The sequence below is a fragment of the Aptenodytes patagonicus genome, chromosome 1, assembly GCF_965638725.1.
Source record: "Aptenodytes patagonicus chromosome 1, bAptPat1.pri.cur, whole genome shotgun sequence".
Taxonomy (NCBI): domain Eukaryota; kingdom Metazoa; phylum Chordata; class Aves; order Sphenisciformes; family Spheniscidae; genus Aptenodytes; species Aptenodytes patagonicus.
In genome coordinates this window covers 221,606,188-221,620,559 of record NC_134949.1, presented here as the reverse complement: position 1 = coordinate 221,620,559, position 14,372 = coordinate 221,606,188, and positions in this window count along the sequence as shown.

Below are 14,372 nucleotides of genomic sequence, written 5' to 3'. Positions count from 1 at the left end.
TTCTGGTCAGAAAATTATGCTTAGTTTTAAAATTACTTTTTACCTTGCAATTTTTTTTTTTTTAATCATCTTTCTTCTGGAGAGACCTGGGCCCCTTAGATTGCACATTTTGTGATACATCCGAGGACCTTCTAAAAAAAAACATTTTCTCTAACTATGCTAAATGTTAATCAGATCCTCAATCTCAAGAAATGTGCTTGAGTATTTTAGTCCTGAAAGAATCTCCTAATTCTTATTTAGACAGGAGATTTTACTTCCAAGTAGATTTAAGTAACAGATTGCTGTCCTGTGTTCTGCTCTTCTGCCTTTGATTTAAACCTTCAGTGGAAAGTAAATAAAAGATACAGAACCCTAATTAAAGAAATTTGTCTCCTAATGCGGTCATTTGCTGTTCTAATTAAAAAAATAAGGTTTTATTAAGTAAAGGCAAATGATTTAAGGCAGCAGCCCCTTTTTATCACAGTATAAAGCTGCAATTGCTTAGATAACTCTTGACTGCTCTACAAAATTGTACTTCCGGTAAAGATGCAAGAAAGAATCGAATTTTTAAACCCAAATCGTTAGATGCTTTCTTTACTAGCATTTTACTTGACTGCTTTTAATTCCGCAAAGTTGATATATGATAGTGAAGTCTAGCACACAATAAATTTCACCCTGAGTGGACAGAGGTGCTGTCAAGTCTTATCATCTTTAGAATGACGGCAGAAGATCCTGGCACAATTCACTTCTAATTAAATTTTACTCTCCATTGAACGCTCTGCTGAAGTTCACAGCTGCTGGCAGCAGAGGAGAGCCTAAGGCTGTGGTGTTACACCTGATACATCTAGTGGTCCTTCCACATTTCTGTAAACATCCTTGTATCTTCTCACCTCATCAAAGCTCCAAGCCTCATTCTTAACACCCTAAGGATAAAACAGGCATGTTGTATGCTGCTTCTGGATCTAGCTAAATGGTGAGCGCAGAGTGAACCTTTCTAAATCCAAGACATGTTTGCTTTAAATTATGGATGATGACAGAAACCTCGAGGACAAGTATATAATATTAAAGATTTACACAGCTCCTCCAGCTATTATAAATAGATGTTTAAAAACTGTATTTTGTTCTACTTTTGAAAACTAAGAAAATATACATCCTGTTGAAAGAGGGCAATAAAACAGTAAACATACTGGGTTTTTTTAAATATTAGTTTTAAAACAAATAGTAATTTATGCAGATTATGACTGCATCATTTCTTCATACTTGGAAGGAGGGGGCAAATAAACATTTACAAAGCCTTCTCAATCAACTGCTTCCTTAACCTTCTCCTCTGCTCTGATGCCTGTGGTAACTAAATAGGAAGGTGGTTGTGACTGTTAGAGTGTTCTTAATAATCTCATTGTGTTGCCACTGTCTTGTATGCACCTGTTTTAACTTCATATTTAGGCTGTACTTTCTGCATGACAGGAAAAGTTTAAGTTATGAATTTTGTGCAGAACCTTGCACAAAATGACACCAAATTCTCAGGGGTTTTACAGGTAACAGGTCACCACAAAGAACTGTTACCCATCAGAAGGAAGCTGATATGACCCTTATCCATGAACATGGAGAAGCATATGTAACAGTAAGTCACAGCTTATAAATGAGTCGCAATGAGGTTGAGAGGACCTCTGGAGATCATCAGGGTCAGCTAGAGCAGGTTGCTGAGGGCTATGTCCAGTCAGGCTTTGAATATCTCCACTGATGGAGACTACACAACCTCCCTGGGCAGCCTGTTCCAGTGTCTGACCACTCGCACTGTAAAAACATTTTTTTCCTATGCTTAAATGGTATTTCCTGTATTTCAGTTTGTGTCCATTGTCTCTTGTCCCGTCACTGGACAGACTCCTGACTAGTCTGCCCTTGCTCCAGACTTTCCCATGAGTCTCAGAGACCGAGGATTCCTGAAGGCAAACCATACTAGTAAGGAGCAAGGAAAAGAAGGTATTGAGTACCCTTTGCATGTCCTTTGTCACAAGGTCCTCTGCCCCATTCAGCAGCTGGCCCACATTTTTCCTAGTCTTCCTTTTGCTGCTGCTATACCTGCAGAAGTCCTTCTTGTTGCCCTTTATGTCCCTTTCCAGATTCAACTCCAAGTTAGCTTTCCTAACCCCATCCCTGCACACTTGGAAAAAGTATATTTGTCCTTGGTCACTTGTCCCTGTTTCCACCTCTTGTGCAATTCCTTTTTATATTCCAGTTTTGTCAAGAGCTCCTTGTTCATCACAGAAGTTCCTGCCACCTTTGCATGACCTCCTGCTCAAAGGGATTGGCCAGTCTTGAACTTGGAGGAGGTGATCCTTGAAAATCAATTGACTTTTCTGATCTCCCTCTTCTCTCTAGGACAGTATCCCATGGCATTCTTCCAAGCAGTTCTCTGAACAGTCCCAAGTCTGTTCTTCTGAAGTCTATGGTTGTGATCCTGCTATTTGCCTGGTTCTCTCCGTTCAGAATCCCGAACTCCACCATTCCGTGGTCACAGCAGCCAAGTCTGCCCCCAGCCTTCACATCCCAACCAGTTCTTCCCTGTCTGTAAACCCAGAAATCCTTTGAGATAAAAACACAACAAACAAACCCAACCTGCTACAGATGGAGACAATAGCTCCGAGCTGAGTCTGAAGAGATTCATATTGTGTGTGAATCTGTCACAGAGACTCTACAATGCAGGCTGACCTCTGCAATACACAGGAACCTGGCTTGGATTCTGGTATAAGGATAAGTTGCCATTTCCAGCAGAAAAAATATTATGGGATAGTATTTATTGAAATATGAACCATAGTGTTTCTTGCATGCCTTATGGGCTTAATCATTGAAATTAGCCCTCAAGACAATCCTGTAACATTGCTAAGTAACTCCTTTGAAATTATCTAGAGGAAAAGTATTCTTCCAATCTTTTTTTTTTCCTCATTTCAATTTGAGCAATTTGTCCAAGGTTTTATGCAAGGAGATAGAGAAAAACTCAAAATCTAACTGCGGGTTCTATTTCCACATCCAGTTGATGGAATAATCAATAATGTAGAAGCAGAGTTTAGACCAACATTAAGTTTAATGTTTTAAGAAACATTTTCTACAATCTGAACTTGAAATACCATTTTTGATCATGGAAAGCTGTTTTGCTATAACATCACTTTCAAACAACTGGAATGATTTTTTCCTCTTTCTTTGCAGAGATTCTTAAGCAATTAATCTTGGGAGGAAGCCTAGATAGTTCTGACCTTGCAAAAAATTATTCATTGTAAGTAAAAGAAAATGTTTTTCACAGATAAAACTAAAAATGCCTTTAAGAGGAAGATTTTATCAGTTGATGTTGAAAACATGATTGTTTTGGCCTAAGGGTAAAGAAACACATATAGATTAGTTATATTTTCCAAGATCACCATGATCAGCTTGTTCAACAGAAGTAAACATTGGTCTCATTTTCTTCCCAAATTCTCCCTTGTTGATGGTGGTTATATATTGTTACAAATGAAGATTCTCAGCAGAATGGCACACAAGGCAACAAACTTGCATTTTTTGTAAGAGAAAAGCAAAAGTGCAAACTGGCTGGCAAAGTGTTAGCAAAGACGGCTTATGCCTGTCTGGACTTTTAATCCATCAAAATATAAAGAGTAAATCGGTAAAAGCAAACACTGGAAAGGCTGCAAGGCTCTAAATCTTACCTACTACTTTATTCTTATTGTTGTCATGCCTACTGTGTGCCTTTCTTCATGTGCTTTATAACAAGAAGTAGTAAAGCAGGCACAGACCTTTTCTTAAGACCCTGCACAAGTTGATTGCGTTCTTGAATCTGAGGGTATCAGAGAAAGTAATGGAGCTTTTCCTCATTGTTAGTAACAAGAGTGTAAAGGACAGAACCTTGGCTCAGCCATCACTGTTCTTTGGTGTTGCAGATCTGGTGGGGAAAGCTGTCACAACTTGTTCTGTTGGAGGCCACCAAGAAGTTACCATCAGCAGAGGACGAAGGGAAGACTGAAGGGACTTGTTAGGACTTGGTGATCTCCATGTCGTTCTCTCTCGAAGAAATTTGTGGGAAGGAGAAGCTAATGCAAGAAAACCTCACATGAAAAATGCCTTAAGTGACTACAAAACCCTAGACAACCTTCATGTTTGAGAAGTAAAAGCTGACAAAATTCTCTTTTCAGTTTCCACAGCTGCCTCAACAAAATCTTTGACTACTTACCTCCCCTTCATAGGGATGTAGATCATTAATGGGCATAATAATATTTAACACACTTAGAAAGCTTGGGAAACTCATATTTTAAAGCAATTCCAGGTGCTTGGTTAAGAGAAACAGTCTAGAAATACCTTTTTTATTATTATTTTGATAATTATCCAAATCACATGAGTCTGTACCCCAAAAATGTACACCTTGCCTTTTTAGATCATAACAGATGGATAAAAAGAAGGCCAAGAGAGATAATAAAAGCCAGATGACCAGCATGTTCGTGCATTCATATTCCTTAGCCAGTGGACACTGATCACAACTGTCCGCCTGTTTTCCCTTTACTTGGTGGTGTTTCTATTAAATATGAGAAGAGGTGAGTACTGATGAATAATCTTCTGGATAAAATGGCTGCCCTAGACAAGCTTAATTCTAAGAACATTTTAAACTGTTTATCATTAGGTGTCTTTCCTCTTCACCTCTTGTACAGCCACATTTTTCTCTGACTGTCTTCTGATTTTTACCATCAAAGCACATCATTAATCTCCATTACAAGTCTGCAACTTGCCTAACTCAGTAGAGCTGAGGCCCTAGGGCATGACATAAATATCAATCAAGAAGAAGTTTTTACGTCATAAGATTGACATTGTCCAGCATTCAAGTCTTATGAAGAAGCCACTGGTTTTGGAATTAGAAAGCTTTGTCCATCTCATTGAATGCACAAGACTGAGGGAATACAGTTTTCCATTTGCAGGTACACAGGCATCTGCAGTATAAAACATGTAGTATTGGTCACAGGGAAAAGTGAACTGACACACAACAGATGAAGAGCTTTTCTGGGGGATAATCACTTCTCATTTTTCACACTGGTGATATAAATATATCACCATAGGCCCATATAAATATGGGCCTTTGCCCCATAGCTTCCTACTTCCTTGCTCCCAATGTTCGAAATGAAAGCACTGTGCCCTCCATGGGTATGTAACTAATTTAAATTCACAGAAGAAACACACCACAACCAGCTTTATTCTGAGTTAAATCCTGCCAGATGTTGAGGATTCTTAATTTCCATTGATGTCAATGGGAATCAAGGACAACTCAGTGTTTGGCACCAAGCACTCCATGCCAAACAGTCAACAGCGCCTCTGGCACTACATATTCAAATGCACTGTCTCCAAAGATATCATTAATGCTGATACACAGAGCCAGCAATTGGCCCGTGCACCTCCAAAGCTTCATTTTGGCTGTATCAATCACCATTCTGCCAGGCGCTGAAGTTCTCTTGCAGGAAATGGTTCTGGAAATCAGAGTACCCAACTAGTTATCCAAGGGGCATCAGACACTGCCTGGGTATGTTAGAATTAAACCACAGAACTGATGATCTTTTCTGAAAGTGCTCAGTAATGTACATTCATCACACACTATCTGCCGTTCAAAATTCGGGTCGTAGGATAGGTCCTTCCCAGAGAAAATGCCATTAGTCCAAAAATGTCTTACTAAGTAGATACCAAGGGAGGATGCATGAACAAAAATGATATGTTAAGAGTTTAAGATCAATAATTGAGGAAGAGATTTTCTCCCATTTGAAGAATATTTGTAGAATTAGGAGAATCCCCTTTCATTCTCCAAATACAGACCTTTTAAAATGTCACTAAAAAGGTGAGATGGATTCTTCAACCCCAAAATAACCTAGCAATTTAACACATCAGTTTCCACAATCTAGGAGAAGATATTAACTACAGAGCTATAGAGTTGGTCTCTCTTTAGCCCAACGACTATGTGATTTGCACAAAGTGAAATAACCCCTGCAGGCAAGCCTGGAAGGGGAGCCTGGCTGACATGCAGGGTTTGTGTCTCTTACTTACCTGGTAGGAGACCTAGCTTCAGATATAGGCAATGCAGCACTTTGTGATGAAAATCCATTTCATGGAAGTATTGCTTTAATCATCAAGGTCTTCTGACTGTACAAGAAGAAACAGGATGTTTCTAACAGAAGCTAGACAAAACACACCAACTCACCTATAGGTAAATGCTGTAGAGAAAGCAGGTACTAGTTTTAACATGAACTAGCTGGTTAGGGTGATGACTTTGCAGAGGTCTGCAGTCTACCTTTACTTGCTAACACTAAACTGTAAAATTTTCCATTAGGTCTCAGAGAACAGAGGCAGTAACATATTTTTTTTCCCTACTAAAGGTGAAATCTTTTGAAGGGAAGACCTTTTAAAAACTTAGGGCAAATGTGGGTGTTATCAACTGCTTAAGTTTCTTGTACATCAAACTGTCTTGCTAAATGCAGTATTTCTTCCAAATATTCTTAGCCCATTGTTTAAATCAAATTTACTTTCTTCACTTTTGTTTGCAGTATTCAGACTATGTACTGAACAATACTATTTTTGGAACATTTTGTTATTGCAGATAGTTAATTTCATAAAGAAATTGTCACATCTCAGACCCTAAACCAGTGTAGAGTTTTGCTTGTCACTGTTGCTAAATTTAACTTAGGTCTCCAGAGATTAAATACAGATTCATTAAGCTGCTGCACGCTTTTATCCATTCTCATGTTCCTGAAAGATTTCTCATTTATTACAAAGAAAACATGGCTAATTGTTAATTAGAAAGTGCATGCGAATGTGATAAGATTTAATTAACTCCAACAAATACAACTCAAACCTTTAATAAAAAGATTTAGTTGCTCTTTTTTTTTTTCTTTTTTTTTCCCTGGGAAAAAAGTTCTAGTCTAGATTTGCAAAAGTCCTATTTAATGTCCCTGTTATCCTGCAGGGTTTGACCTTCAAATACATTCCTTCAAAACAGACCAAAAAGAAAACTAAAAAGAATCTCACAATACAGTTGAAAATCTGTGACATCTGTACTTTGCTGGAAAACCTTAATTCAAAGAGTTTTCCATCAGAAAATGCTCTTTCAACAAGTGTGTTGGTTTTGGCTGGGATAGAGTTAATTTTCCTCATAGTAGCTGGTATGGGGCTGTGTTTTGGATTTGTGCTGGAAACAGTGTTGATAACACAGGGATGTTTTCGTTATTGCTGAGCAGTGCTTGCACACAGTCAAGGCCATTGCTGCTTCTCACCCCACCCCACCAGCGAGGAGGCTGGGGGTGCACAAGAAGCTGGGAGGGGACACAGCCGGGACAGCTGACCCCAACTGACCAAAGGGATATCCCACACCATATGACGTCATGCTCAGCATATAAAGCTGGGGGAAGAAGAAGGAAGGGGGGGACGTTCAGAGTGATGGAGTTTTGGTTTCCCGAGTAACTGTTACGCGTGATGGAGCCCTGCTTTCCTGGGGATGGCTGAACACCTGCCTGCCGATGGGCAGTAGTGAATGAATTCCTTGTTTTGCTTTGCTCTGCTTGCACATGGGGCTTTTGCTTTCCCTATTAAACTGTCTTGATCTCAACCCACGAGTTTTCTCACTTTTACTCTTCCGATTCTCTCCCCCATCCCACTGGAGGGGAGTGAGCAAGTGGCCGTGTGGTGCTTAGTTGCTGGCTGGGGTTAAACCACAACAAACAAGAGAAGTATTTAATGAGAAAAGCAAGTCAATATTTATGAAATTCCCTGCAGGGAAAAAAAAAAAAATCCTTTATATCCTGGAAAAGCTGGAAATTTACTTTTCATATAAAATGTTCATTTTCAAATTGATTTTTCTTTAGATTAGTTTTGTTAGGTACGTTATATTCTGACTCAGCAGCAGTCACATTGCACTGAATCTCTGTCAAGTCAAGTTAATATCAAATTATGCTCTCTGCTCCCGTTGACTGCTGGACATTCAGGAATATGAAGGATCAGGATGTAAGACAAAGCAGAGCAGGTAATAGAATCCTAACATTTGGAACTCCAAGCTTACATTTCTGGTAAATTCAGCTTGTAATGTGCAGTTACAACCTAATTAATAGAATAAAAAGGTAACATTAAAGATAAATTATCTTTTAAGTTAAAGGCTCAAAATTTACAGTTATAATTTAGTTTACAATTTAGGCTTAAATAAACTTCTGTGAAATCTGAGAAACAGCAAAAAAAGATCTGAATTGCCCATAAAAGTGGAAGAGTTTGGAAGATTTCAGATTGATAGATGCAGTAAAATGAAAACTTCCTTTATCCCACACTTTTTATAGAAAAATTACCGATTCTTCTTGGTGAACCTCAGATGATACTCTAGGAGGAGGCATATATTTTCTATGCAGCAGGGCTCCTGATAAATAATGACATAAGAAAGATTTACTGGAAAGTCTCTCAGGCTCTTTCATGTGTTTCTCTCTCTTGTGGAAAGTTCTGTTGGTGAAACTTACATTGTATTAGATTTGTCTGTACCTACTACTTAATAATTACAAGGTGCATCCAAGTGCTCAATTTTCAGCTAAAAATTGGAAATAAATATTCTACTCACTTAAAATGTATTTGGATAGGTGTTATAAGCTGAACATAACAAGTGACACTATATGCCATCATTTATATATATATTGTAATAAATGTAACAACTGTAAATATAAACGCAAAATTAAGAATCTGAAAAGGTCTCAAGACTTAGTATATGTCAAGCAGTCCTGTGAGACTGTAGGATGTGGGCTGTTTTATAGTACATGCTGGGGAAGAAAAGCAACAAGAAAGAGTTTAATTTGAAATAGTAGAGATCGGGCTCTCAAAAAATGGGTGAACATCTCTGGGTTTTGCAGAACGACATTTATTCCTTGCAGAAAAGCACCAATCCTAGAAACAGCTCTGAAATCTGTATAATATGCCAATAATGCACCAAGAAGAATAATTTTTTGCTGGTCAGTTCCAGAGACAGGAAAAAAGTCATTTGTGTACCGATAACAATACATATCAGGCAGAAAAGGAAGAACAGCAGAAGGCAAAATTTGCAAAATTCCCAGCATTTTCCATAAAGGGGAGGAGGCATAACAATTCAATATTACACTCTGCAAACTCTGCTACATGTTCATATTCAGACAGTTTTCTCAAAAAAGAAACTAGATGTTATGTGCAGGATTGATGATAGAACCTACCACTTGCAACATGGTCAGCAAAAGAGAACTCAGCTGCTCTTGGGTATGCACCATCATAGGGTACAAGTGGCTCACCATCCTGCAGGTGGAGAAAACAGGACAGGAAGATCAGGCTTACACAGAGCGGGTCACCCCCTTTGAGACCCTCATCAATGTCTTAGGAGTGAGAGACTGTCCTTTCCATTTAGCTGAAATATCTTACATATTGTAATTGCAGCCCTACTGTGATTAATATTGTGTTCATGCCTAGGATATTGTGTTCATGTCAGGGTATCAGCTGCAAAATTAGAAGGGATGGTAAAGCATCCAGTGAAACTCTCTCTCCTTCTCATACTCTCTTAAAAATTTATCTTGCAAATCTTCATAAATTACAATAAAAAACAGAATTCAACTGCATGAAGAAGCACATTGCCCATTTACCATTTCTCACATGTCTAGAAAAGCCATGCCACATTACTACTCTAATAACTAGTGTGACTTTGAACACCATAATACAAAACATCTGTGTCCACTCCCACAGTGACCAATGAGAGCTAATTTTCTACAGCCAGGACAAATTATCGTCTTCAAGGTTGACAGCATCTGTCTCTGTGATGTATAAACATGTCTTCCCCTTTGGCCTAAGAGAAGATTCATCTAAGCAAGGGAGCAGAAACAGGGGCACTACAGCAAGGATACCCCTTGTGGGAAACCAGCTGTTAGCTATTTATCTTTGTATGGCTGAGGAGCCTTTATCCAAGATACAGCTGTTCCTTCCTTTCCTCCTTATTAGCTACACCTGCCTCAAGCAGATGGGTGTGATTGTTAAATGCTTTTCTCAGTATTTAAAGTTTTATACCTGTTCTTAGTATTCCCTTGTTCTCACTGGTAGTAGTTTAAAGACACTGTCAATTTATCTCCATGGTAAAAAAAGAGACAGGCTCGTTTTTATTTTCATAGAGATGAATGAATAAAATATTCCTTGTTTTTTAAGGTTTTACAAATCCGGGGAAGACAGCTGTTTTCTTCCATCCAACTATGAATTCTTATCGCAGCTGTAACATTATGTGACCTCAAAATTTTTACTAGGACTGAAATTTCCCAAAGGAAACATGTGCTCCTAAGCATATGTCGCACAATTCTTCCTCTTTACATAAGACTCAGCTAAACATTTAGTGGCCAATTATGCCAATTACAGTGCCGTTTTTCCCTTCAGATGACAGCATTGGTTTTTGGAAGCACAAAAGCAGACAGAGTATAATTTCTACCCACCCATATGTAGTCATATACTGGATACGTAAAGTCTTCACACTTGCTTCCCGTCCTACCCTTCTTCATAAGTTTTCTTAAGTCCATGCTCCTCTGCACTGAATACTCATATCATTTAGCAGGATTTCTTACAGCAGCACGTAAAGGCTCCACTCAAAACTTGAACTGCCTTTTCCAGGTGTTGTATAAATAAGCAGCAAGAGATTGCAAGCTATACAGATAAAATTTTGAAGCTGAGAACGGGCAGATCTGGGAATAGACCACAGGTGTCCCAATTCTCTCAGTGCCCTTTTTGCTGTTCTGTCTCAGAAATGATTGATTGACATTTGTTGTAACATTTATATCTGAAGCCACCAAAGCATGTTTGGAAAAACTGCCTGACAGATCAGCCTCCTAATGGCACAAAATACACAGTGGCAGATCTATTTTGCTCAGCTTTCAACTTTGCCTTCTCACTCGATCAGCAGCCACACAGCGTCTGAAATTCCATCCAACATACATAACAGGTGATGAGTACATTGAGAGTAAGCACCAAGATCGTCAAAATTCATGCAACATGAAAGCTTCTTTCAGCTTAACAAGCAGATGAGCAAAAGCAGTCCCTGAAGATGGCTGAGGTTTCCATTGACCGTATGCCAGACACGTACATATCTAGCACATTCACAAGCAGGGCTGCCTGTAGCCTAGGGCAGCCCCGTGCAACTGGAGGCTTCATGAGCTTGGCCTTGCATGGTGTCCTTGCATGTTTTGGTGGGAGCACAGAACACAGCCTGTCCCCTTTCGTTCGCCCTACTCAAAGCAGCAGCAGTGCCCATCAGGGGCAGCTTCCCTCCTGACACCATTTCTTGCTGGCTGGGACTCCATCCTTGCCCGAGATCCCAAAAGCTGCACGACTGCCCCTGTCTCTCACTAACTTCATTCATCAACAGTTGATTTCTGTTGGAAAGGCATTGGATGATAATTGCAAATCATTCCAGTAGATAAGCAGGCCAAATAAAGTAATGTCTGGTAATTCATCTAACCCATTTCTTGGAATTAAAAGGGCTTTCTTGTAGATTGAGAATAAATTAATCATGAATCTATAAACCAGAGAACACTGGTAAACTCAAAGAGAATAACGAGTACATGACAGGAAGCAGCACATATCATATGCAAGGATGTATTTGCTCATTAAGCACTACACATAAATATGCAACCTTCTTTTCTGAAGGACGAGAAGGATAAGCTGTAGGTGGAAAAGAGTAAAGAGTAACAAACAAACATTTGCTCTTATTCAACCACCCACGTTCTTTCTTGTAAAAATAGATGCATGCAGACAGACAGAGAAACAAGCCAAAAATGGGAGCAGAGGCATATGCACAATATATTCACAAAGATTTAAATAAAGGATGTTTGGCTGTTTGGGAGATGAAGGTTGTCTGAACTTCTTCATCTAATTGGGAAAGGATTTCAGCAGCAATTCAATTATTTAATACAATTTACATTCATTTTTCTCCAAGAATGGAAGGGGGAAGGAAGAGAAATTGCTGTTTTTCTTCCCTCTACTGCTTGTCCTCCCCACAGTCATCTGGATGCAGTTCAACATGACTCCTGAGGCTGCCTGTGTTCTTTGGCCACACACTAATATCGCTTTTATATGCTTTATTATAATTTCTGTTGGTTCTTTCAGGTCATCTCCTGTATATTGATTCTTAGTACCGGGCCCGCTGCAACATGCTTTTACTTACAAACTTCTAAATGACATCATCTGGGGAGACTCTGGCTTCTATACTGAATTCCTCCTTATTCTCAAGAAAAATGGTTCTGCTTCTTTATACATCAACTGTGGAGGGCTGTGTGCTTGGCTGCTTGTAATCTGAAGCTGGTATCATTTCAGAATCTGATGTAGGATTGAGTGACAATCAGCTAATGAGGTTACTGCCTCTAGGGTCTTGCTCATCTCTCCAGAGCTACAGCAGTGTAATAGGTTGCAGAAGGTGGTTATGAAATCGTTTGCTGTTCTACCTTCCTCTTACTTGTACAAATGAAAATTTTGCTGTGCTGTAGCATAAAATACTTACCAAAATACTACCCCTTTTTAAAGAGCCGTGCAGCTTCTGGAAAATAAAATGGCCCTGTTATATACTTCATTGTATAGGGTAAGGTATGTTTTGTTGATAATGTAAATTAAAAACCTGATAGAGTGTCTGGAATCAGTTTTCCCAGAGTGGCCATCTCTTGGAGTCCTAGAGACCAAAATGTGATGGAAGGCTTATTACAAAAGGCTGTTTAAAATGTAGCTATTTCTTATTGTTTCAATATACCGCTCCACCTCCATTTTCTCAATCTAGGTTGGTTTAGCATAAAATATAGCTTTTTAAGATGGAAAATTGTTATTGCCATGATGTGCTTAAGACCAGCTTCAGTTTCTTGTCTTCTCCCCAAGCTTTGAGGAGTAGTGAGCTCACCTCAGCTTGCTTCTTCAAGTCCCCTCTATTTTTTAGACTTCTTCCTGATATAATCTCCCGTAACCTCAAGCAAATCTAACTTTTTTTTAGGTTTTGAATTTGAGTGGGGTTTTTTTAAAATGTTACATGAACATTATAAAGGACCAATATCAGAGTGAGCTTAAACCTGCCTTTATTTCCTGCTTACCTATTCCTTCGTCTTTGCTGTGTGTCCACCACTGTCCATGTACAATTAGCACCCTTATGCTGTGCTAATATACTTGCATTGAGATCCCTACTTTGATGGCTATTGCATGAGCTATTTTAGTCATCTGTCTGCCTTTTCCTGTCTCAAATTCTTGATCCTTGGTATGCCAGATCACATCTTAACCCTCTTCTAGGACTTAAGCCAACTCCCTGTTAACCTTCTGGAAGCTTGACTAGTTCCATAATGACCACGTAAGAACCAGAAACATTATTTCATGTTAGCCAAATGCCCATTTCCATTCAGTACTATTTAGAAAAGAAAAAGAAAAAAAAAAAAAAAACATTTGGCAGAGTATTTCCCCGGTCTCTGAGCTCTTTTAACCGAATACATGGTGACTGCACTCACTGGACCAACAACACTGTACTAAAAGCCATAGAATTGTTATGAAGACGTTGAAAAATAATCCTAGAAGTATCTTTTCAAGTGACATGATTAAGAGTTTTCTTTCAGTCTCTGAGAACCAGGCATGGTCTTGTTGTGGTTTAACCTCAGTCGGCAACTGAGCACCACGCAGCCACTCGCTCACTCCCCCCGACCTGGTGGGATGGGGGAGAGAATCGGAAGAGCACAAGTGAGAAAAACTCATGGGTTGAGAGAAAAACAGTTTAATAATTGAAATAAAATAATAATAATGTAATAATAATAATAATAATAATAATAATAATGATAATACACAAAGCAAGTGATGCACAGCGCAATTGCTCACCACCCGCCGACCGATGCCCAGCCAGTCCCCGAGCAGCGGTCCCCCTGGCCAGCTTTCCCCAGTTTATGTACTGAGCATGACGTCCCATGGTATGGAATGTCCCTTTGGCCAGTTGGGGTCAGCTGTCCTGGCTGTGCCCCCTCCCAGCTTCTTGTGCACCCCCAGCCTTCTCAGTCGGCAGAGCATGGGAAGATGAAAAGTCCTTGACTAGTGTAAGCACTACCTACCAACAACTAAAACATCGGTGTGTTATCAACATTGTTCTCATCCTAAATCCAAAACACAGCACTGTACCAGCTACTAGGAAGGAAATTAACTCTATCCCTGCTGAAACCAGGACAGTCTGAAAACCAATAGGGGTTGTTTCCGACACATGGATGTTAGTCTTTTGTGTTTAATTACGATCAAATTGACATTTTGCCATTTTAAGCGTACATTTGATATTTCATGTCTATAATGTGTTAGGTACATTGCACCACAAAGAAACTGAACATTTATGAGAACAATCAGGCAGTCTT